We start from the raw sequence: 26,748 nt of genomic DNA, 5'->3' as shown, positions 1-26,748 counted from the left end.
TCCTTTATCTCCTAAAATATAAAAAAAAAAAGTTATTTAAGAAAATGAAGAAATGAAGTACCGTTTAGTTTTGAAGTACAATTTAGTATTGCTGACATATATTGTAAATAAAATGCTATAAGGAGGGACATCAAAACTGCTATATCTGTAGCTGTTTTGAGATACCTGCTGAGTTGTAAAAGAAAATACAAGAAAAGTCCCTAGGCTCATCCTAGGAGAAGATCTCAGTAATGCTTATGCTTGCTGTCTTTATTCCAGCAACACTGGTGCTTGACTTACAAAGAAATTTTAGGTTGAGACAGAGGTATCCAACTGTCCAGTTAAGTACCTATCTCTATTGTAGAGTGTGGACCTCAAGGTCCACGCTTATTTTCTGCCTAAACTCAAATAAGGCTTTTCACCAATTACAAAAGTAACTTCTCTGCACCTAGTCAAGTCATAATTCATGCATTGAAACATGCTTTGATTAAATGCGTCTCATGAATTGCAAAACATCATTTAGCCATAGCACATGAAATTAAAAATTTGCTTTGTGAAAGTTCCACCTCCAGACCACCATCCTCAGACAGCTCTACATTGTCCTACACGTCCACAACTCCCTTGAGGGCTTACAGTATTTGCACTTCTGAGAGTTATGTGGCACACAGACCTTTTGTAACATAGCCCAGTGGTGCACAATCACTACACAGAGTACAGACAGCAAAGCAAATAAATACATGAATAAAAATCCCCAACCAAACAAAATCCTGGATAATAAAAGGCAAAAATATTAGGGGAAAAAAAAAAAAAAAAAAAAAGAAAACATAAAAACACCACCACACCAACAATAAAAACAAGCATAAGAACACCCCAACTTAGCCTAAAAAGATATAGTTTCACTCCTGTTACAACTGACAGATCCATTTGGAGGGGAGAAAACATGAAAATGAGTACCTGTAAAACTTTCTGAAGTTTGAAAATGGAGTAAATTTATTAGGAATCAAGCTCTTTATTTGGACAAGCAGCTGCAGATAAAATCTTGTCTGAAAGCTTTCATTTAAAACTTTTCAGTGCGAGGAAAATAATTGTTCCCGTGTCAGCATTTTGTTTTTTATGTGAAACTTGTTGGGAAGTCAATTGAGCTTTATAGACGCTGAAAAATACAGTTACTTCTGGTCTATCCTAAATAAATGAGAGCAAATTGCAGTATTCCTAGTTTAATTAGAATCTCTCTGACACTGAGACTGTGTGCTGTTGGTCTGTATTGCAGGGAAGTTAGCCCCTCTGCAACAGGGAGATTTTTCGCTAAATACACACGGGTGTGAAAGCAGAATCAGACTCGCATCTTCATCAGCCACGCTTTTTGTCTTTCCTCTCCAGCTTTGTTCAATAGTTTCAAGCCTTTGTTTTGAACTTACAATGTATGATCAGCCTTCAGTGGCATGAGATTTAAATCACGTCTTTAGTCTGGACAATGTATCATGAAAGAAACAAATGGTTTTTACATCAAATTGAAAACTGCAGTTCAGTGACAGTGCCTTACGACAACAGTATACATACTTTTATTTAGCTGCTTTCTCCTGTTTGAATGCTTTAAAAAAAAAAAAAAAAAACATTTTGAGAAATGTCCCCAGAACTTGTAAAGTAAAAGCATGTTAAACCCTCCATCAGTCCACCACAGTATGTGATGCTGCCGTGGGAATGAGTTAAGTGTTGCTGAATTTCAGCTTCCACATATTGTCAGAGGCGGCTTCACGTTCCAAAAGAAGTTAGTATCTGGACTTCTGATTAAGAGTTAGGAATGGAAAGTTAGTAAAAAAAAATATATTTGGTTCAATTCCCCTTAGGGACTGCTGCACAGACAAATAAAACCTACAGCTGGTATGCTATTTCCCGATGCTCAGGTTAAATATACATCTTCTGTCTTTCTCCTCCTTTTTGAATATATTATTATTATATTATAAAATGCATTGAATGCTTGCTCTCTATAGAGATGGGGTTTTCCTGCATCCTAAATATGGTCATTGTTTATGCTGTGCTGTGCCACAAAACAACAATTTTATTCCTATGGCCATATTTTGATTTCAGGAACACCAGCACGAATCCAGAATAAATCTGCTAGCTTCAAAATTGCTCCGGACTCACAGAAGTATAAAGGATTTCTCCTGCATCTATAAATAATTGCTCTAATTTCTAACTGAAAAAGCCATTTCCACTGCAACACCCTTCAGCTGAAGATGAAACTTTTGGTTGAGATTCTATAATCCCCCCAATTCAGCTTTTCCATTGCATGAGAACTCTGAGAAAAAAGTTGGATACCACAGTAATAAATTTAATTAGTCAGTTATCAAGGTCGATAAATTCATAACATTAATGTATTTTGACGCTGCTATCCAGCCAATTAAAGCTGAGAAAACCCATCCAAATGACCAAATTACCAGACAATACCATCGCAGAATAAATTATAGATTGTTTTGGTATGCATTAAGGCTATATGAAGGGATAACAGGCAAAATAATTGATAGAAGTTCAAAGTAAGCTGTCACTATATAGGACTTTGACATCAAAGCGAAACATGGTTTAAACTGTTTTGGTTTTCGCATAAAGGAATTGAGGGAACTTTGTGGACTATTGGAGAGATATTAGGCTGTACGTGAAGATATTAAGCTCATGTAAATAAGCATAGCTCTACTGACTTGAAAAAATCCATTCGGTTTTATAGGAACTGAAAATCTGGCCCCAAACTGTTATTCTTCAGATTATATTACAACTTTCTTTAAGGATATTTCAGGAAGGGGAAGGGAAGCAGGGGGAGGAATTACACATGATGGATCTCATCCAAATCCTGCAAAAGCCAACGGAAAGAATCCTACTGACTTTAATGGCACTGGGCTGGGCTCTGGAAGCCAAACTCAGCAACCTAAAGCACATCGCAGTCTGGAGTCAGTCAGCGTGATTTTAGGCCAACTTCTGAAATGATGTAGGCTACATACTGAGAGTATATTGACTATAAAATCCAAAGGTGTTTGGCAAAATAACGCAGCACATCACACCAGAGGCTGCACAGAGAAAATTTTGCACTCCAAAAGTATGAAGTTAATGAGATTGGGAAAGATAAGAGCTGAATGTATTTTAATTAAATTTTCCTGAATATGAGCCATTTAGATTTATTGTCATCAGAAGATAAAACTGTTGTTTCTTGTATCTTAGCATTTAGGGGACCTTTTTTGATGGGTGTTCAGAACCACATAATTAAATGGGCTTCTAGATGAATATATTTTCACAGTGGCCCCAGAGATATTGCAGGCGACAAAAAAAAAAAGAGAGAGAGAGAGAGAGAGAGAGAGAGAGAGAGAGAGAGAGAGAGAGAGAGAGAGAGAGAGAGAGAGAGAGGGAGAGAGAGAGAGAGAGAGAGATCCCAGTGTTTGTAAGACTTAACACACGCTGCTTTGTCAGCACAGTACCTGCAGCAAGCTGGAACACCTCCCTGCCAGGCTTCGAGGCCAGTGCTGTCACACCAGCAGTCACAGCAGCACCAGCACACCTGTATCTTGCACTCAGTCATGGCACTTCAACCACTTTAACTTTTTTTTTTTTTTCCTTCTGGAAATGCAGCTGAAGCTCTTTAGCAATCGTTTTGCTCTGCAACTTGTCTGTACCATTTACATTGGTGATCTACCCTCCTGTCTATGCCAAAAAATGGCTTTCTCAAGTCTCAATATTAGTCACTAAGCATTTTTCATGACAGGCTTGGCTGTTACCTATGTCCTCTTGAAGCTTGCCACTGAAAATTATCACATCTGTCACTTCACGTGAAGCCCAGCCTGGTAGGGCCCAAAGAAAGACTCCAAGAAATACTGGCAATATACAGAGAAGCCTGTCCAGCTGTATGCCTTCATGGACGCTCCAAAAGAAACTGTGACAATATCAGTTCAACATCTCTGACGGTCACCGAGAAGTACAGAGAAGTCTATGCCAACACGTAATGCTAATACTCTGTTCAAACAGGTGATGACTGGGGGCTGGCCGAGATGACGACGTTGAGGAGAGCTGAGTGGGCACCGGCCAGTGGTCAGAGAAAGGTCTGAAAATTGAAAACAGCTTTGATAAAAAAAGAAATGGGGAGAAACTACATAGAGGTGCAGGTCATGCTGATAGTGGCCGGTTGCTATCTGCCCCAAACTGCGGATTTAGATTTAGGGTTGGGGCAAGCCAGCAGCAGTTTGGGTCCAGATTCCTACTTCTTCCGTGGAGTTTTTGAGAAGTTCTGATGTAAGCCAGTCCAAGGGCACTGGACAAAAGAAAAAGAGCTGCAGTACTGCCCTGTGGCCTGTGGATTAGCAGTACTAAATGGTGATGTTTAGTAACATCGTATTTCCATGATCATTAATATTATCACTCTGACAGCATATTAGTTTCCAGTACATGCCTGTACAGTAAATGCAGTCACATAGGTATTTGCACCAAGTCTTCTAGATACTTTCAAATGGGGAAGTGAATTTTCAGAAATATGCAGGTAATTGTTGCTCTGTGGAGTTTTGCTACTTCCCTGAGGATTCAGTGACCTGAAAATGCCATTGAGAATATGTGATAGTCTCCTGATAAATTGCAGCAAGCCATATAATTACAGACTTGAAAATTACCTTGTTAGCAGAGATTATGAAACTTCATCTCTAGAGTTCATCATAAAATTTATAGCAAAATTCTGCAATACCATCAGATTTAAGCACCAGTCAGGTTAGATTTAGATACATTTCTATTTTTAAAAGTTTCCAGCCACTCCAACATGCATTTATACGAGGTATTATTGCTCTGCATACGTAGAGTTCACCCTTATGGACAAAAGGAATCATGGGCACGATCCCCAAGAGTATATGGAAGGAAAACAGCTCCCCTGCAACTATTATTTTTCTTGGCTCTCGTTCTCCTTTTGTCATTGAATTTGTGGGTGTTAATGTCTTCTCAGAGAAAAGCAGGAGTCTGACAAAACATAAGGCTGATTTTAAATGTTTATGAACTCATTTGTGTGCCTAAGTGTACATCTAAGGAATTCAAATTGAACCTCAGCTCTGCAAATCTGGAAAAGTGCAAATTATGTAGTCAATTCCAGATATTAATTATTCATCCCCACTGAAGTAATCTTCTTAGAGTATATTAATGTGCATTTTGGCAGACAAGAGTATATTAGTACCTTCCAACCTGAATTATACTATGATCTGATTATATAAAGAAAAAAGATGTTTCCCCACGTGAAAAAACAGAACTCTCTGTTTTTCTTTGTCATCCCTCATTAGGTCATGTTTTGTCTAACCACCTCTTAATATAGGATTATACAAAACTGGTTTGGATTATGTGTGCTACTTTTAAAAGTTTCAAATAATGCAACTTATATCGCTCCCGTCATTACATATGGATTTGTTTAGGGACCTCCTCTGAGTTTTTGTGTCATAGTTATGAAGCCCCAATAAGGGAGCTCGCGCTTCCCCTCTCTGCAGAAACCACACTAATGACATGGAAAATAGGCAGCTCACTGGATTAACATTTCCCTCTCATTTTCAGGGACTTATGTGTAGTAAATCACACTACATCAATCTCACTTAGATGGAAAAAGCATTATAAAAAAGCTCAACTTGAAAAAAAGTTGTCAAGTGCTCACGGTAATTGCTTGTCTCAATATTTCTAACTGTGCTGGAGTTGGGTTTTAAAACTACCACTCCTGAATTATAAAGAATTGTATTTTCATGTTATATCGTGGGCGATATCAAACACGTTGACAGGTATTCACTCTGTTAAGTGAAGCGATCTCTTATGCTATGTTGTATACATAAAGACCGCAGTGGAACGATACTTTACAAATGAGTTAGAAGCCTCACTGGTTTAAGTCTATATTCTCTAAACAAATCAAATGCAAACATTCCTGATTTTTTTTTTTCCTGGTGGAAAATAAACCAGCACTGAGGCATTCTTCAAAATCCTTAAGTCTCCAGTTTGGGGCAGACTAACATTTATTGTTTTACATCAAGTGATACTTCTCACTGAGCAAGGAGCTCAGTTTTCATGTAGAACCTAATAAAGTTCCCAACCACTTCAGCAACACCCACACTTCTCTATGGCTATTGACTGACATACAGGGGCAGGGAATGAAAGAAGCATTGACTTAAATAGGTGATACAAAAATTGTATCAGTGTAGTTCCAGATGGAATGATTTTCAGTGGCTGCTGATACACTGAAGCCTGATAGATTTTCCAGGTGGGGCAGCCATAGAGGCTCACACTGATGGAGCCTTCTAACAATTTAATTACAGTACATATAGACCAGGCCTTACAATGACAGATCAGAAGCCTCCTGTAATTCACTGAGTCATTTGTACAAAGTTTGTTTCAGATCAAAAGATCAAGCAAAGTTTGTATACAGAAGGCATCTAAATAATCATTTGCACGTGCAAATACCCAAAAGTCAACCTAAAGGTGAGTAGCATGAAACAGAAAATGTTTCATAAAATGTTTCAGTAGTATAAAACAGAAAATGCACAAGCATCTGCTTTTCTTCTTCTCAAAATTTGGCTCTAACATCACTCAGCCAAAATTTATCAGAGAAGACTACAGACTTTTCTCTCTGAAGACAGGACCTTAATTCAGGAGGTCACCCAAAGTCAAGACAGTGATTTTAAGCTTATCCTTACCTCTTTAGAAGTTATAATCTACTAAGTGAATCTTTCTCCAAAACTGAGCTGAGTACTAATTTCCATACATTCTCCTAGCCAAGAACTGTTTTTATATCAGAGTGCTGAAGACAGAAGAAGGAATGCTAGCGGTTCAGTGTTAGTGAGATGTTCAGGAACATTTTTAAGACAAGCACTATCTTTCACTATATATACTGCAGGATTGTCCAGTATCACATAACAAATAAGAATTTAGGGCACAGTGACATATTTTGGTACCATTTACTATATTTAACTCCAAACTGCTTCAGATATACATATCAGATTCACGTTAGTAGCATGTTATTTATTCTTCAGCAATAAGAATGAGATAATAGTGTTAATTAATAATGTCCTCTGTCACAGACAGCATTGCAGCTTGAAAGAATTATTATTATTTTACACTTTTTATTTACATTTAAATCTATTAACAGATTCTATGACAAAGTAGAAAAGGAAATGTTTAAATGTACAAAAAAATAAAGAAGATCGACTCTCCACATTTTGAAAGCTGGCTCAATAACAGATATAGTCTTGTCTCCTATTCCATCTCAAGATTAGTGCAGCTTTGTATCTTTTTCCATTTGTCATTGAAAAAATTAGCCATTTATTATTATTTTTAGAAAGGATTGAACCGGGAATTAATAAAGTGAAAATTTGTCACAGAATGCAATGAATCTGGGTGAGCAGTACTTGGAGATTTTCTTACTTACACTTTGCTTTTCCAGAACTGACCTGAAACATGTAGCTCTTCACAGGTTTCGTAAAATGGCTGATGGTGTCAATGCTAAGAGCCAATGCCTAATTGTAAATCACCTGTTTTCTTTTTGGTGCTTAGAGAAAAGATCAGAGCTTGGCTAGCCTGAACAATGATTTACGCTCACTCCTCAAAATGATCCTGCCAATTTGGCCTTTGTCAGTCTGACTGAGGAAGTTTTGGAAGGCAGAGCTCTATCGGATTTTTTCAATATTGTGTAGAAAAGGGGGGTATTAAATTATTTAACTATCTTCTTTATGTACCCTCCCTTGCTCACAGGGTTTTCTGGGATCACAGAAGTTGAATTCTTAAGATTGTTCCACCTCTACCTGAAAATGCCAATCTGCAAGTAGAAAAAGAAAAGGTGTTTGAAACATTATGCCACAAAGCCAGAAGGCTCATGAACAATACTTAAAGCATAATGCTTGCAAGCTTCAAAATACTTAAGCACTGATATTAAAATGATCCATGTGAGATACCTAAGTAAACTCCTGGTCTCCTAGCAGATTAACTAACATATGCACCAAAAGGTCTCAAGGGAAACATAGTGAAGTCTAATAAAACCGAATAAGACCAGTTACACAACGTTTTCATTAAGTGACTGATCCAGTTCCTACTGAACACAATGGGAATTTAGCCAACTTCTCAAAATGTCTTTTGGGTTGTGTTCTTCTGAAATCTAAACCTGAACCTTTTGCTAATATGAGTGATTTTTTTCTTTTCTGAAAAGCCCTAAGGATAAGGGCTTTAAAACTGTATGCACTATGTCCTTCGTTAATTAAATCCACTCTCTTAAAAAGGAGCCCTCTCATTCTCCTTTTAATCTCACAGATATTTGTATGAAGAGATGCATAATAGCATCAATTTTCTTACTTCACTAAATCACATTGCAGAGATTTCTCTTCTTTTAAAATACAAACTGAATCGCTTTCACCTAACTCGTCCTTACTTAATTGATCAGACAGTCATTTTGCTTTTGTGGTGATTTCTCATTTTTCTAGACTGACATTATTGTTCATTTATCAACTGTCCATTTGGCTAATGCTTCCATCTGCCAAAAACCCACCTCCTTTCTGTAAAAATAAATAAATAAAATAAATAAAAATTAAAAAAAAAATTAAGCAAAAGAAGCACAACTAAAGGTGACCTGAAACAAGAACACCTTTTCCGCAAGGGACTCAGTTCCTTTTCAAAACCTTTTTAATTTCATTTGCAAGTTCCTGCTAGAGGATCTGTGGACCTCACTTGAGATTTCCACCTCACCACTTTTCAATTGATTTTTCCAATACTTATACACGTTGTTAAACTAACTTATCAGTCAAAACTGTTTCTTTATAGGACTTATGAAACACTGTTATAAGATGTCACATTTTCAGCACAGGGCTGATGATTCAGATGGGAACTGAACACATCTGCATCCTGCTATGACAGAAACTGCTAAGACAGAAATAAGTGTCTAGTGATTCAACTCAAATCAGACTGCAGTAGCTCAAATACAAAGTCTTCGCATATTAACATAACTTGTAGGTATGACCTATATTATCTGGTCACCTGCTCAAGAAAGTTAAAACATTCTAACACTGCTTAAGTAACACAAAATTCATACATGACTGTAAATTCTTTATCCTAGCTGCTTAAGGGGAAGGCAAATGAAATATGTATAACCCTTTAAAAATTTGAGGACAGTGCTAACCACTATCTCAATTCCTTGCCTTTTGCCCTCACATAGAGCTAAATGTTGCTCCTTTGTTATAGTTTATGCAGAAGGCAAATCCTCCTCACCAAGCACCACAGCAACATGAAATGAAAACAATCATTTACATGTGGTCACAGCTCAGCAAGCTGGAGTGTAGTAGGGATAGAAACCCAATACCAAAGGGAAAGATTTAATACACTGTCTGTTTCTAGAGCTTTTCCCTAGTGGAGGTACATGTGGAAAAGTTGAAGTAGCTTCTTAGTTACAAACTGGTTTTACAATATGCATTTGCTGAAAGCGGACACTGTGTAAAGACTTTAAACAATCCAGGAAACATATATTTGAGCACAAATATGTAGGGTGTCTAAGAAGACAGAATTAATAGGATGCTACATGACTAAAGCTTCATACAGTCTGAGGGGAACAGCTAGGACTGTGACCTCCACTTAAAGAAGAGAATGGCAAATGACAGCCTCGTGACAGCACGGGAGGGCAGGAAGCCCAGGACACAAGGATGACTGAGCCAATAACAAACAGGTGACCTAGAAACACCCAGTGTAACACTACAGACAGTAATATGTAAGAGCCAGGGGAAGAAAAGGTTATTTTTAAGAGGCATCTAACAGTAAGCAAGAATCCAAGAATCAAGCAGCACAATGAAGCCCTGTACTGATGTTAGATATGGAATATTAAAAGACAGAAAGAGAGACTTAGGGGTAACTAAAATTAATTATTGAAATTATTGAACAACATCGTAATGACTCGGAGGACAAACTAGAAATGTGACTGAAAATGCTGTACCAATAATTACAGGATCTAGCAAAAAGATTATCTTTAGTTAACGTCATGATTTGAAAAGAAATCAGAGACTGAAACTATGGAGCAAGATCAAGGGAATTCCACATGATACCTGGCATCAGAACCTGAGGCACACACACAGACATATATGGAAGGTGGTGTCAGAGGGACAGAGAATTTTATCGGAATGGGGTAGGGAAGAAGAAGGGTCCACTTGCATGGTGAAATGAACGGAAAGATCTCATTAGGCCTGAGGCACTGAGGAACAAACAGTTGAAGAGGTCCAGTCTTGACAGAGTAGCATTTCCCCAGCCATTCTATTATAAAAGATACTTGGAATCCATGAAATGGCATCTCAGCTTCTGCAAAAGAAATAATTGAGTGAGAAAACTGGAATTTTTCCTCTTTCACATTGTGGAAATGCAGCCTTCCCCTTCTATTTATTCTTGGCAAGGAGTTAAGCCGATACGGTCAGTATAATGGCACAAAACACTACTGCATGTGGCTGGAAACTAATGAAGCAAATTGCTCGTTCCACTGGTTCAGCTCTGGACTGAATATACACACAGGGAACCAGTCTTGTTTGCAAAGCTCTAGATTGTAACAGAACAAGAGTTTAGCCAATTTTCATATACCTGAAAAGGCCAGGAATTGGTTCAGAAGTTGAAACCACAACCATGGAAATCTTGAATGGCATAGACAGCTAAAGTTGCATGGCCTCCAATGAGCTCTGGAGGTTAAGGAAAAGGCAAAGTTGCATAAAACATTTTTACAAAAAAAAAAAAAAAAAAAAAAAAGTGGAAAATTTCGATGACACTGGTGGAGGTCAAATTAAAGTATTGTCTGTAGAACAAACGTTGCACTTAATGAAGCATATTTCTGTTTTCAAAGTATAACAGACTTACTCCAAGTATGCCTGACTAACTGAAACCAAGATACATTTTTGGATGTGCACTGATACAAGTAACATGCGGGTTTGGACATTTGGGATTCTCATTCTTCATTAAACTTTCCCTCAAACTTTACTTTTTATTTCTGTCTGACACAATTTTATAGAATTTGGGAATAGTACGCTTATGGTGTCTAATTAACACTAGACCTTGGCTGCTGTTTGAAAAAGTATCCTGTGTAGGCGAGCACTTTGTGTGTGAGAAATGACTCAGATGCAGATAGAAGTAAACACACTTGTTTATTCATTGAAAGACAAGTGAATTTCTGACAAGTGGAAGCTTTTCTTTCTTGGACAAGGAGCAATAACGTTGTGGAGAATTAATTAGTTGCGGTAGTCATGTTCAGAATGGCATTTGGAGGTGAAGGGACTGTGCACTTCCAAGCCCCTGCACCTGGTTGATTATGAAGGCAATGATGTCAACAGTTTCTTACTGCTTCCCCTCCAGACTTTTATGTGGGGGCCAACCACAAAGCAGACCTATTTCCTATCAACTGAAATGTGGGACGTTTAAAAGAAATCTAGCTGCTTCCAGCTAGAGAACTGACTCATAACAACTATTTTATGCAACGTTCAGGAGAAGAGACGATATGGCAAACATTAAATATGGAAAAAGAAATCAGGCAGAGTTTATGAGATTAAGTGAAAAAAAAAAAAAAGTACAAACTGGCAAATGCTGTCTCTGGATGGAGACATGGAAAACCAGATGCGCTAAGATCAAACAAGTGGGGAGTGGAAGACTGTCAGAAAAACATTTCAAAAACATAAGCATGATGCTGCCAAAATAAATCTATGAGTGACTGATTAAAAAGAAGAAAAAGTCTACTTTTACCTTTGAATCAAAAATACTTTTGATTCCTCTTAATTGTAGATAGCTGATGTTTCTGTTCTGTAGATGCAGATAGCTACGCATTTTGAGTCTTGCAAAGTCTCTCTTGAAAACAAATAGCTAAGGGGACAATTTGTTTTCACTTCCTCAATCTAAGTAAATTCTTACCCCTCAAGGAATACCACTGTAATCACATATTGGAGCAGCGAGATACTACTCGGAATGAGTTTCTAATAAGAAATAAAAATATGAGCTAGGCTCATAAGCAGTGCACGAATTTAAAACAGAAACCTCTGTAAATACAAAAGGAATCAATTTTACCCAGACTATTAAGATTCTCCAATTTTACATTCCATTCAGTATATTAAGTCATTTACACAGTGTGAATACACATTCATGCACAGAGTGATTATCAGTTTAGATTTTGCCACTGAATTTAGTGAATCTAGGATTACACCATGCAAATGTGCGTGGGTAGCTTGTGAACACACTCGTGTTACAGCATTGCAGAAGTACATGAAAATGTTCTTTTGAACCCTAAAGCGCCATCTGTTTTCTAGCTATTTTCTCAAGACTCGTTTTGTCTCTCCTAATTTCTGAATAACAGCCTCAAAAAAGCCAAATAAAATAATTCCTGCAAGCTGATAATAATGACAATTAAAAAGCTTCTTCTACAGACTTCTCAATGCCTGCCCATGGAAGTGATGCGCATATGATAAGTGACACAGACACGTTACAAGTCTAGAAGATTGATTTGATTTATCACGTACATCCAACTGCAGCAACCTTTACAGTACTCTAACTCTGCTTGGAACGTTTAACATTTCAAATTGCTTCAAACAGCTACTTTGCTGTACTTTATGCAAGATTAATGCAGAAGCTGGAGGCAAAATGTTTGATTTGATTCCTTCATTGGGCATCCCTATCCTCAGAGATAACAATACAGCACACCCAGCAATAACTTTCCCGTAGCTGTGACCTTTGTAACATTTGTCATGGAAGTGACCGTAGGCTATTTTTCCCAAAGCACTGCTTTCCTCAGTGGACAAGACAAGATTCACGGTCAGAAACCCAGTCTTCTACAGTTAGTAAGCCTATAAGGATCCTTTCAGAAGCAATATTGCAGCAGGAGCACGTGCTAAGTACTGAAAAACACCCAAGTGGAAGGTGGTTTCTCGCAGGTGTGGAGGAAACAGAAGGAAAATTTCATTATAAATCATTTGCTCCACAAAGGCATATGACAATCAGATTTGTTGTGGAGACTGGAAATTCCTTGAGCAGACAACATCTGAGTAAAGTATCTGAACATTTTTATTTTTGCTGAAAGAAAGCTTTCAGTATCTGTAATTCTATTTTGCCTATCACACAGAACTACTGATATAAAGTGTTCATGAACACTAACAGCTCAGAGCCAGGGGGTGAAATCTGTTATCTTAATTCAATCAATGTTAGGTTGAGTTGCATTTCAAATGGACTTCGATTTGCTAGAGACTATTTTCAACCACCAGCATCTAGAAGAAGTCCATACAACTCCCCATAACTTGGGTCCCCTAATTCCCTTCCTGTTTGAATGTCTGGATTTTCTTCCAGTTGAAACCATCCAGTGTTGAAAAATAATATGCCCATCTTTCACTTCCTCTTGAAAACAAGATGCTGCCAGCTTCCTTAGTGGTAAGAATCATGACCCATAAGTGTTAAAATTCTGTTTAAGGTATTACCCAGCATTCAATAATAATTTCAATTGAGATAGGTATGCCGATGTTCTCAAGTTGACTGTCAGTATTTCAGTTTAATGTGTTAAGCCTGAAGTCATAATATTTTGGAAGGAAAAACCCAAACCACAAACCCCAACATGAAAACAAAATCCCAGTACCTGGTGATTTTAAACATCTCTTCTCGGTGACTTTCTGAGCTGCTACAGACCTCATATGCAAACAGTTCAGTAAGCCAGTAAGGATCAAGGACTGGGTACGCGACTGGCCATTTTTCAGGTTTATATGACTGACCTTCTCCACAACCTTGAGAAATTAAGTCCATTAACACATGCTTTTTTCTCTTACTACACATCCATTTACTTCATCCAATCTGATCATCTGAAAATCTGAACAGAATCAGCTTTTAGTATGAGTTTTTATGGTGCCAGCAGTTTTTACAGTGGCTAGCATGACAGACCTGATTTTTGCCCTGCAGACTCCACTGCAGAATAAAATGAGAACACATAATGTTAATGAAATTAGGAAACAGAACTGTCCCATTTTCTTATATTGCAAACAGAAGTTTTGTAAGAATATCACCACTCCTTCCTAACATTTAAACAAGCAGATGTATAACAACAATTTATTCAGAATTCTCAAATTTTATTTCTAAGTTATATCTGAGTCTAACCTTTTTATCCTCTTTTCTTTTATAATGGAAGAGCTACTTTTCAGAGCTGTACATCCCGTGCTACAAAAATAACATGACTTATAATAGAAACTGTTGTTGTCTGGAGTAGCAAAAAGCCATGCACAGGATGAAGTCACTTTCAGGATAGCATCTTAGTCACAAGATTTAAAACCTAGTCAGCAACGGGAAGGTATGATAGCATTAGCTATCGCTTACACAAAGAAAAAACATGATGACTAACTATGGGATCACACTCATCTGTTCATTAATGAGTCTCTCAAAGGCATCACTCTTACGTGTTTCTGAGTAATAAACTAAAAATGAGATTCCTAGAGTCAATTGTTCTCAGTTGTTTAGCATGGCCTATTAAAAGAAAAATACCTACACATCAGGTTTGCAATTATAAAGAAAATCACAAGGAGGCAGACAAATACCATAATTAAGTTCAGAACCAGTGAGGATCTCACAAAGGATAGTTAAAACTTCTTCACTTGCTTGCATAATGAAAGTAAAGGAAAACAAAATTTCCAGACACTTTGAAATATTCAAAGAAACTGAATGCCATGTATTTTATGTTAGCAGACCGATCTTTGGAAAGAACTTAAAAATATTTGACACGGTAGCAGTCTTCTGCACTGATCAGCATAACAGGCTCCTTGGCTTTAGATAATTTTCATCAGCCTATGAGCCCACTTGGTATTAGTAGCCTCCTTGTTTGGCATGACACTATGAAGTAAGCTAAAGGAAAGACAACAGCCAGAGGTGTTTTGATAGACTCAAGAAAGGAGGTGGTGGCAACATGCCCTCTATCTTAGCTCTGAGATAGAGACCACAAAGATTGTATACTTCCAGGATGGAAAAGAGGATAGCATTTCTGTCTCATGACTGGAAACACAGGAAAACCTAGTCTCTGGATTTAAACCAGAATACAGAGCTATTGTTTCCAGTACAGGCATCTGAAAGGATATTCATGTCCCTATTTTCAGTTTCCATTCAAGTTTACCTTTAGCTCGAAGAAATTTTTGAAAAAAAAAAAAAGAAAAAAAGATTACTTCTCTCTTCCTATATCCACAATCTGAATTCTCTCACAAGTGCCAATCACCACAGCAGAACCGTTGTACTAGAACGTGAAGCAGATGCCAACAGCTCCTGCTGTGTATCTGGCTTCATCCACCATGAGAAGCTCGCTGCTGTACCAAGGGATGTTCTCACAACCTCAATGTCTGCTTCTGCCTCTAGCAACATCTCTGCATCACCTCCAGTCTTGAGGTATTGAGGTGACATTGCCTTAGAAATGTACATAGGAAGTTATTTCATTATATCATTTCCTAGGAAAGCAGCGATAACACTCAAAAACAGCCAACCAAACAAATAAAAAATCTACAAAGCACTCTGCAGTGAGGGCCCCAGAAAAAGAATACCAATAAGATATGCATTTTTTCCTGGAAATTCACAGAATATACATGGTCAGATGTGGAAATTTCCTTTTTTTTTTTTTTTTTTTTAATGAAAAATTCAATAATACTTTTATTACTCAGACTTCTTAACTCTTCATGGCATTACCTTCAGGGATGGTAGAGGCATGGGGTATCTGACACAACTCATAGCAATAAGTAATATACAACAGCTATGATACCATTTCACTTCCTCAAATTTATGTGAGAGATCTAGGTTTTATTATAAGTTCTCATACACATCTCTTGCATGACCTTTAGCAAGTAAATATACTTGAATTCTATGCTTCGAGTTCCTAGGCTGAGCGTAACAACTTATTTCTTCTGTGTACTAAATTGCAAGTGATTCAAAGATATGGCATCTGAATATATACAGATAAAATGTCTCTGTCAGAAACTGGAGTTTCTAATAACTGCTGTAAACCAGTCAACACAGGGGAGCTATAACAGAAACTAAAAACAGTTTCAACATTTGTAGGTAACACATGCATTATTATAGAATAATATAAGGGCTTGGGTTGGGAGGAACACTTAAGGATCAATTAATTCCGACCCCCTGCAATGGACAGGGACACCTCCCACCAGACCAGGTTGCTCAGAGCCCCATCCAACCTGGCCTTGAACACCTCCAGGGATGGGGCATCCACAGCTTCTCTGGGAAGCCTGTATCAGTGCCTCACCGACCTCATAGGAAAGAGTGGCTCCTTACTGATAGTTTTCAGATGAAACTGGACTGTGCTTATAGATATCTAGTTGCCCACGTCTCCAAAAATGCAGCAACTATAGAGCACGATTTCAATATACACTCAGACCCTGTCTCTCTGTGACAGCTACTTATAATTAAAAAAATCACACAAACAAACAAAAACCCCACAAAACTGTAACAACAACAACAAAAAATAGCCTCAAAACAACAACAAAACACAATGCTTTGCAGTGATGATGGTTCTGAAGTTTACTAAAGCAAGAGGTCTAAAACAGGGGAAGCCTCAGCCATGTCACTACACTGGCCTGGGGATATCGTGTCAAAAAACAGAAGTGATTCAAGAAGAGCTGTAATATGCTTACAATCCATTTATTCCTGTGCCAAAGAACTAATATTCATTTAAAAAGCTTTTAAAAGCAATACAATATGCCATGCAGATATAAAGCCATTTGTCCTTGGTTGCTTAGTGATTCTAGAAGAGAGATGTAAAGAAATTCATGGGGCCTTTATTCCGACTAATTCAAAAGGTTACATGTAATTGTCTGGTCCTATCATTAAATACACTTAACAATATGCTTTGTTAGAAGGATACTATTCCTTTATACTCCTCTCTATGAAAAAGACTCATTAAAGTGTAGCTACATTGAAGATATTGCTTTCAAAATCTCTTCTAATGGCAACAAGAATTAGTAAACACCACCAGGTACTTGCATCACATTTAAGGGTGGGTTACATTGCAATTATTTAACCCATCCATTTTTCCTCCATCTTTCCTCTATAGGGTGCTTTTTTTCTTCACTTTCCATAACCTATAGCTTTAGGGAAGTCTGTTCTCTGCATTACAGGCAAGAAAATTTGAAAGCTGCCAAATAATGGAAGTGCAGAGGAACAAGTACAGAAATGGATAAGGGTGCAAGCCTTCTCTTTATGAGCGCCCCTGGCAATCCAGTACTCCAAAAGGACAAGGGGAAGAACACAGGGAATAGTTCTTGTCACAGTCTCTTCACACTGTGATGCCAGAATATTCCTCATATAGGTGCAATATCATTTTATTACCAGTGCAGCAGGGACAATTGCTTAACATTTACCCTAAGGTGAAAGCCTGTGTGTGAATACTCATGGAGTAGCTGACATGCAGCTAACTCACACCCTAAAAGTACTAGGTTAAAGGTTGGACTCGATGAGCTTAGAAGTCTTTTCCAACCCAAATGATTCTATGATTTGTGCAAAAGTCTCAGTGGCACAATCTCACTCTATAGACATATAAATAATTCCTAATATACTGAAAAAGATCTATTCTGACGCTCTTCCAAGAAGTTCTGATTCACAAAGAGAAGCCTTGGCCTCCGATTGCTTCCCCCCACGGTGTAGCGTAGCAGGAGCTGTAATCCCATCTCCTCCCACTCACGCTCTCTCTCATGGGAACATTTCCACCACCTCCTTCCTTCGATGAGTGGCAGGAACGCACCACATTGCATTAAGCACCCTACACTCAATAATTATCACAAGGAAACTTTGCATAATTACTCTGGGCTCCAGACCGATAACGTTCTTGCCTCATCCAGTCTATGTCATGCATATAAAGAAGGGTACATGAACAGAAGAACAAAGAATGGACAGAACACTTAAGAAGATGACTTTTCTTCAAATTTGTACAGCTCCCCCTCTACAGCTCCATTCAACCAGGCATCCTTTTCCTCTTTTGAAAACATTCCTTCCAAGATTGATAAACCTGCTAGGCAGAGTATGGTTAAATAAAGAGCATGTGCTGACCAACATTTAAGATTAAAGGTCATGACAGGCAGATATCTGTATTCTGTATTTCCTCTATTATTTGTCATGTTGCAAGTGATCAGATAGTAGTTAACAACTGATATTTAACAGTACTTAATTATACTGAATATCAGGGTAATTTACGCTTATTTTAGCAGCTGTTAAATTAATTTCAGTCCCTTTTTTTTTTTTTTTTTTTTTTTTTACATATCACAGAATCACAGAATTGTAGGGGTTGGAAGGGACCTCGAGAGATCATCGGGTCCAACCCCCCTGCCAAAGCAGGTTCCTTAGAGCAGGCTGCCCAGGTACCCAGGTAGGCGTCCAGACGGGCCTTGAATATCTCCAGAGAAGAAGACTCCACAACCTCCCTGGGCAGCCTGTTCCAGTGCTCCGTCACCCTCACTGTGAAGAAGTTCTTTCACATGTTGGTGCGGAACTTCCTGTGATCCATCTTGTGGCCATTACCCCTTGTCCTGTCCCCACAAACCACAGAAAAGAGGTTGGACAAATCCCTCTGTCTCCCACACTTCAGGTATTTATAAACATTGATAAGATCCCCTCTCAGTCTTCTTTTCTCCAGGCTGAACAGACCCAGGTCTCTCAGCCTTTCCTCGTAGGGAAGATGCTCCAGGCCCCGTATCATCTTTGTGGCCCTCCACTGGACTCTTCCCAGGAGATTCCTGTCTTTTTTGTACCAGGGAGCCCAGAACTGGACACAGTACTCCAGGTGAGGCCTGACCAGGGCAGAGTAGAGGGGGAGGATCACCTCCCTTGACCTGCTGTCCACACTCCTTTTAATGCATGCCAGGATCCCATTGGCCCTCTTGGCCACCAGGGCACACTGCTGGCTCATGGTCAACCTGTCATCCACCAGGACCCCCAGGTCCTTCTCCTCAGAACTCCTCTCCAGCAGGTCACACCCCAGTCTGTACTGATACGTGTGGTTGTTCCTTCCCAGGTGCAGGACTCTACACTTGCTCTTATTAAACCTCATTTGGTTTCTTCCTGCCCATCTCTCCAGCCTGTCCAGATCTCGCTGAATGTAAGCACGGCCTTCTGGTGTGTCAGCCATTCCTCCCAGCTTTGCGTCATCGGCGTACTTGCTGAGGGCGGATGCTATTCCCTCGTCAAGGTCATCGATGAAGATGTTGAACAGGACCAGAACCAGCACCAACCCCTGGGGAACACCACTAGTCACAGGTGTGACTATATATGCAGCAATTATCTTAGAAAAATACACTATTTGTATTTCTTCCACTTTTTTTCCACACTATTTATGCTTCTTAGTCCTGAGTGCCAGAGGATCTCTGCACTATAATTGTCAGATGTACCTCATCCTAATGCCAATTCATAAAAATGGATCCTTATCTCATTTAGTAACACAGTGTTCTCACTGTTTTCAAATTCCAGCTCAATTTCTTTTCAGATTGCAATAGGCCTTTACTTATGTGGTACAGTCAAAATACAAACATTTTCTAGTTATATGTATGTTGGAATTAAATAACACAACAAGAGAATAACATTACCTAGAGGAGAGAAAGCTAAGATCCCCAGTGGTAAGTACACTGCCAACTCTATTCTGCCGTCTAATTGTTTACATTGACCTATCACTGGAAGTGTCACAACTATAGCTATTGTGGGAAAATTATCTCAAAGAACGATTTTTTGGTTACTGGCACCTATAACTGAGACAAGAGGCTTACAATTAAAATATGTGCAAGCTGACAATATTAAGATAACATTCCAACAATCGTCACTGGCTGATTTTATTTAGAAGAACCATCACGACTCTGTAAGATGCTCAAGAAAACCAGTGCAAGGCCCAAGGAGCCAAGATACTGGTTGGCCGTCTACAGAGTACCTCAGATTCCTTCCGTTTTATGATTTTTAGTCATGCTAGAAATCTTAGTCCATGTGCTATTAGATAAGATCCAGCAGACAAAGAACACAAAAGTTTCAAGATTTCTTTTCCATCTTTATATAGAACAGTTAAGGGCAACACCAAAAGTATGAAACCAGTCACAGATGTGACCAATTAAAATGCAGAGATGTGGAAACTGCCTCCCACTTCCATTCCTGTTTTTTAAATCAATACAACTGCATGCACAATCAAGAAAATTACATTTGGAAAGTATCTAGAAACAGATTAGTTTATCAGATCTTTCTTGAATTAAATCTAGAGATTATTCTTTTAAACGAACAGGCCTGAAATAAATTTGTTTAACTCCATGGGTTTCACTAAAGCACCTTCTAATTTACAACTGGGGCAAATGAGGGGAAAACTAGTGTATCCTAAGTTCGATAATGTTTATATTTAGGCTTAATTTCCTTTAAATAGTACAAAGCATCCTCTCAAAGTTTTCAAAATGATGTCAGTGTGAATCTATGGGGTATGATGTTACTATGTTGGAATGAAATTATGTCAGTTCAAATCTATGAAACCAACATTGTAAGTAACGAACTGAAGCTATACTAACGTGTAAAAAATTGTTAAATCAGTTTGAATGGAATACGTAACTCAGAATAAAATTAAGATATTATGGACCAGAAATGAATAATCTGGGACCGCAATCATCAGTCTTGACTGTAGACACTGAAGATTTGGTCAAGCGCAATCTGTAGTATAATATCTAAATTCAAGTCCACCATAGTTCAAGTGATTCCAGCTTGCATTGGAAGTCTTTGGTCCAAATTTAGTGGGACCATAACTAACCCTGGAAAATTATGTACTGTGTACAACAAACTAGAGAACAGTACAAATGGTTGGAGAATGTTAGCTTGAATGTTATGTGGAAAAAATCTCCTGATACCAGGTGAAAGCAGGAAACCCACATCTAGTTACTCTCTCATCTTTAAAAAACAGTCATCCAAATGCAAGTCAGGGGTAATTTAGTTGCATTGGTGAGCACAAGTTAACATACAGCAACATGGCTGAATTATTTTTTGCTGGTACCAACTTTTCTTGCTCTTTTTTCTTTTCTTTCTAGGATCAGATTAGCACTTGCACTCATGTTGATTCCAAGTTCCAAAGCATTTGATCTGAGAATGGGTTTTCCATGCTGCAGAGAAATGAAGGATCTGCATTTCAACTTACAAAAGGTATTGATTTTACATACGGAGGCTGACTATTTCATTTCACACACAACTATTTTGTCAATCATTATGTCCATTTTTGGACCTGCTTACCAGCACCCTGTACGTAATGTTACACTATCACTCCAGCACTACAGAACATAAATGAACATACAAAGTACAATGATTTCAGTTTTCAGGGACCTGAACAAATCGTTCTCATGTTCTAACTTGTACAAGTCTGAATCAGAGTTTCTGTCTTTCAACCAGGCATAATTTTTCAGCTGACTGTCTAACTACAAGTCAAACTGAGCTGAAATCAGTCTCATCTAGTTTGATGCATAACATTTTTTTAAATTGTTTTGACACAAGATAATACAGTTTATGTGGATATGAAACTGGCAAGGTTTGGTAAATTTGGGTGATAAAAGAGAAAATTCTGATGTTTCTGTTCTCTTCATGCCTGCTTTGCACATCTGATATTAACTTTGTGCCTAACCCTCACTTTTCCATGGGAAGGATCCAGGAAAAATCATGGTAATACTATCACTTTTGTTCTGCAGAATTCCAACTTTATCTTTGGAATGCGTTCTAAGACAGTTTACTGTACAATGTTTTTGTTGCACTCGTGAGTGGCTGACTAGGGGCCAAGCCTGATATCCATTTAAGTGCTGAAAGTGTTACCAAAAAAAAGCCACTTCCTTGGTGTAGAAGTAAAGATAAAGAACTAATGGGGTCAAGGGGAGAAGCAATCAGACAAACGGCATACACATTTTTCATGCACTATTCTTTGGAATATTTAACGATTTTAGGACTCCGATAACTCTCTTGACACAGGAATGAATTATCTAAATTTAGCATTAGTAATATAATTTAGCTTAGTTTTGATAGACGCCAGCTGTAACCTGACGGGACTTATATTTAGTCGCATGGAAATCCCCTGTTGTATATATTCTAGCATGTTGGATCTCTTTGCACTCATCGGTTTTATATCTTTCCGCAAATACCAGAAGAAAGATCTTTTTAGGTTCTGGCAAAGATCTTGGAATGGGAAAATGTACTAGTTGCCAAAAAGGTACTGATTATTGTAACAGAGTAGCCTGGAGTTTCTATCCTTTTAATATATAAACTTGATTCTGATTTAGAGCTGACTCTCCTGACAGAGGTGTTTTCCTCTGTGCTAATTTGTGCACAGCTTGACTTTGAGTAACTCCATTGTCTTACAGTACATAAGGTCCTTTTCAGGTACTCAGAAGCACAAACAATTTTTTTTTTCATCATTTACTCCTGTGTTGCAGGAGATAGAGTGGGCAAACAGAGGGAGAAAGAAACAGCATTCTATTGCATGCATGCTTTTTAACCATGATTTCTCTGGGTAGCAACATATCTTCCTACCAAACAAAATAAATACCTTCAGACAAATCTAGTATGCCCTTATTTCCTTGCATACTTGATCCTGACATTCCATTTCCTTCAGGTAAGTACTTTTTGTTTAATAGATCAGCATAATTGTTTTTTGTTTTTTTTTTTTTTTGTTTTTTCTTCACATTATTATGTGAATTATTATTATACATTTCACAAATTATTTCACAGTCTAAACATAGGTAAGGCTAACTACAAATTGCATAACTGCAACTACTGTTCTGGAGGTCTGAAAAATCTTAGTTCAGTCTATAGGTCTGCTAAATTTCGGAAGTCTTACTGTATCTTAGTATGGCCCACTAGTCCACTCAGAAAACAAATTAGTATAAAACTGTGTATAATCTAAGCATCAAACATGACTGTTCTTGACTTCTTGAAAGCATGTACTGAAATTCTACAAACGTAACTTGTTAAAATTAAACATTGCAAGTGAATTAGTGCTTCCTTTCAAATGAAATATTATAAGCCAAAGTCTTCATGTCCAGATTCCTGAAAGAAATACATTGCAACTGCGTGACAATTTAGATGGTGACTAAGACCATTCCATGTGTACTGTGGAATTTGATGCATCCATGTAGTAGCAATGAACTCATATCATTCAAGCTCTATCTCATATCTGCTTGAAAACACATCACATTGGCATCTTACAAAAAAAAAAAAAAAATCAGGTCATATTTCAAGGGTGCTATTTGTGAGAAGTCAGTTTCCAAACTGGCACTGGGCAGATGAATTTCTACCGAATTCTTGTGTACAGATCTTTGTTTTCACAGAGTCCCTCACACATACTATTTTAATTGATGTTTTTCACTATAATGTATACGTTCTGCAAAACAGTTTGACTAGATTTGGAAATAGCACATAGACAATAAATATTTGCAATTCAGTGCCAAAACCCAGAATAATTAATCAACTTCCCTTTTTACATTTGCAACATCTAAAAGGCACAGCTATCCCTTTTAATTCTCCCTGGGCGTCTAACAAAGACTTAGATAATATACACCCCAAAATGGTATGAAAAGCAGACTGAATATCACTAACTTGAATAGTTTAAAAATATTTAAAAATATCTCTATTACCAAAGTGATAGAGAAAATTAATAATCAAAATATGAGATTTCATAGATTGCTGTTCAAGGTGGGGATTTGGCAGTGTGGGCTGCCATACTCAGATCAGTCAATATATTTAATTTATCGTTGGGGTTCAACTCCAAAGAAGATGCTAACCACCCTAGGTGGAGTAGTAAAAGCTGGACTCAACTTACTTGAAGCCACAGACATTCTGTGGACCAGTTAGGGCAGTAAGTATGCCTTTGGGATGGGTAAAGAGCATTTCTCAGAATGGAAATATCTATCAACTTGGCAGATTGGGGATTGACTAATAAATAAATAAATAAATAAATAAATAAATAAATAAATTTACAGTAAACATTGGAAAAGGACTGATGAATCTGAAGCATCAAGAAAAATCAGGGGAGTACTTCTAGATTTGAACTTGTCTTCTTTACCTTACAAAGTTCAAAACTGAACCTGTAGGCCTACAGACTTCGCCACCACCAAAGCACAGCATGGAATGGAAACATATGATCACCCAGCTGACACAGGAATTAAACCTGGAAGAACATATAAGCATGCATATTGTAAATGAAGCTGCAGTCTAACATGCAATTCCGGCTCAGTGTCTGCCTTATACTTTGATCTGAACTGCAGTAATTGCTCAGTTTGTTATTAGGTTAACCTTGAAAATATAAAGTAATTGTTAGGATAAGACTGTTAGTTTTAATTTCTATATGGAGATAAATAACCCCAAACAGAAAACTTAGATAGAGACAAAGTTACAGAGGTCTTTCCATTGGACTAGCACCCATAATGCTAAGCATCAGTTCTGAGAAGTTCTTCCCACATCATTTGCAGCACAAAACAGCTTCCAGGCAGGTAGTATGAATTTTTAACAGCTAAGAAACATGAATGAGCTCCTCTTATGAAAATGATAGTGTAAAAATTAAGGATTTCTATTATTTCAAACCAACATCATCTCTCATCATCAGTATAGTCTTATTTCTATATTGGATTTTTTACTTCATTACTAGCAAAATGGGGATATTATGTAACAATTCCTGAAGTATGAAATGTCAATATATTAATCTTCACTAGAATCTGCAAAAAATTACTTGATGGCTTTAAGCCAAATAGAGCCAGACTCTTGGCTTCACAGAAGAATTCACTGACAAACATCTTATGCAGATATAACTACATTGCCAGACCTGGATCAAATACTTGATCTCCACATTTCCTACAGCAAATATTTCATGCCACTGACACCCTATTACACAGTATAAAGCTTTGAGCTTGAAGGTATCTCATCTGGCTTAACCCTCAGGCCAGCTTTTTGGACAAAATTGAAACCACAGTAGAGAAAAGACAGAGTTGAAGAATCATATTCAAGCCTAGCCAGTATGTTATGGACATTTTGCAATGCTTTTCACTAACTGAAACAAGGGACATTGAATGAAAGGTCTTTCCCCTATTATTCTACTCATACTCAAGTGCTCTTAACCTACCAGCAAGTTTACTCATCGTTTCTAGCCTTCCTATACTGATAAGATTTTTTCAACCTCTGAGAACCAACCTAACTCTACAGAGAGAATTTTTTTTTCAAAACACTGTTTGCAAGGGAAATACCTAAGTCATGACTAAATAATTAAATTACATCAGATCAAGAACAAAACAAAATCAAATGGACACCTAAGACCACTTTTCTGTTACTTTTTCTTAATTGGAAAATGTGTTCTACAGTTAGGCCAGTAACACGGTATCCCTATATAAGGTATCTACACTACACCTGAATCTTTAAGGTAATAAAACACAAATATCAATACATGCAGACCAAGCTTTCATTGACTCCTTCACAAATAAGGGCTTATACTCAGAATTGTCTTGTGTAGGACTTTCTACAGGATATTTTTAAAATACTATATTTGATTTAAATAAAAACAAACAAACAAAATAAAAACCACACACAACAAAAACACTACCACCAGGAACAGACCAAAGAGCAAAAGAAGGGAGACTCAAGAACAATGTACACTTTCACTACGAAAATGCCATGATATCATTCTTTGGCTTGCTAATATATATACTTGGAGAGACTGAGGGGGCTGGGGGGGGAGGGGGCAGGAACAGAAACAGGGTTCTTTGTGTCTTTATGAAATGCCAAATGACTCCTTCTCCCTCTTGCCCCTCAGTAAATCATAGGGAAGCAGTTAAGTAACATGAACCAAGAAATTAGCACAAACAGCGTAGTCATTTCTGAAAAACTGGCTTCACTAAAATGCCAGGCTGTCATTTTACCTGATTTATGTGACTTTGGTTAGAAGAATTCTAAACACCACTGTAATTTTAAACCTTAGACACACCAGCATATTGATGATATTTAAAATAAACACTTTTTGCAAAGAAGGCTTTTTAGGCCAGCATTCTCCTTACACTCCTTGTAATAGACTTCTGTGTTTTAACACATATACAGAGAAGAAATCATAATAGTAACTATTGCTTGACACTACAGGTGGGATTTCTGGTTTGGAGTTTATTTTCAGGCATTAATTTTACTTCCCATGTGCAGATCTTACTGGCCTCCATCTTGCCAAAAGAGAAATACCAGTTAGGTTGACTTCCAATGTCTTCCACTGAAAGCAGTATGCTACAGCAGGACAGTAACAGCATGATAAAAATGTGTGTCTAAAAAAATATATTTTAAACAGAAATTTTTACTAGGTCATCTTCTAGTGCAACATGTAAAATAACGTGAATTTCCATTCAGGAGATAAGGCAACTGCCTGTTACTAAGAGGAAAGGCCTCAGCCACACTCCGGCCTGCTTGCAGAGGCAAATGGTAGGCCTCGGTGGCACATCTGAGCCACTTGCACCACACACATCTACTTAAAAATATTGCTGCTCTAATGGAAAGTTTCCAAACCGTGTCTGGGATCAAGGCTGAAATTCAGATGTGTAGAGATCAATGCCTTTGCTTGGGATCACCTCTGGTACCTCTGTTAGACCAAAAAAAAAATAAAAATCAGGGAAAGGGAAGGTTTCAGACTGGGGCCTGTTAGTGTTGAACACAGATGAGGTAGAAAATAGTTACATTACGCAGGCAGTTGAACAAAAAAAGTTACTTCCTTTATATTTAGAAAGTCTTTGAGATTGTTAAATCTTCCTTTAAATGAGA

The 26,748-nt window shown here is 37.8% G+C and overlaps 1 protein-coding gene across 5 annotated transcripts in view; it reads right to left on the bottom strand.

Moving 5' to 3' along the window:
- The window catches only part of GAS2 (growth arrest specific 2), a 93,287-nt gene that overhangs the window by 1,834 nt on the left and 64,705 nt on the right, over positions 1–26,748 (bottom strand). The gene's annotated exons all lie outside the window — the stretch shown is intronic.

Source organism: Cygnus olor, chromosome 5 (genome assembly GCF_009769625.2).
Source record: "Cygnus olor isolate bCygOlo1 chromosome 5, bCygOlo1.pri.v2, whole genome shotgun sequence".
NCBI lineage: Eukaryota > Metazoa > Chordata > Aves > Anseriformes > Anatidae > Cygnus > Cygnus olor.
This window is presented reverse-complemented; position numbering and strand designations above follow the sequence as displayed.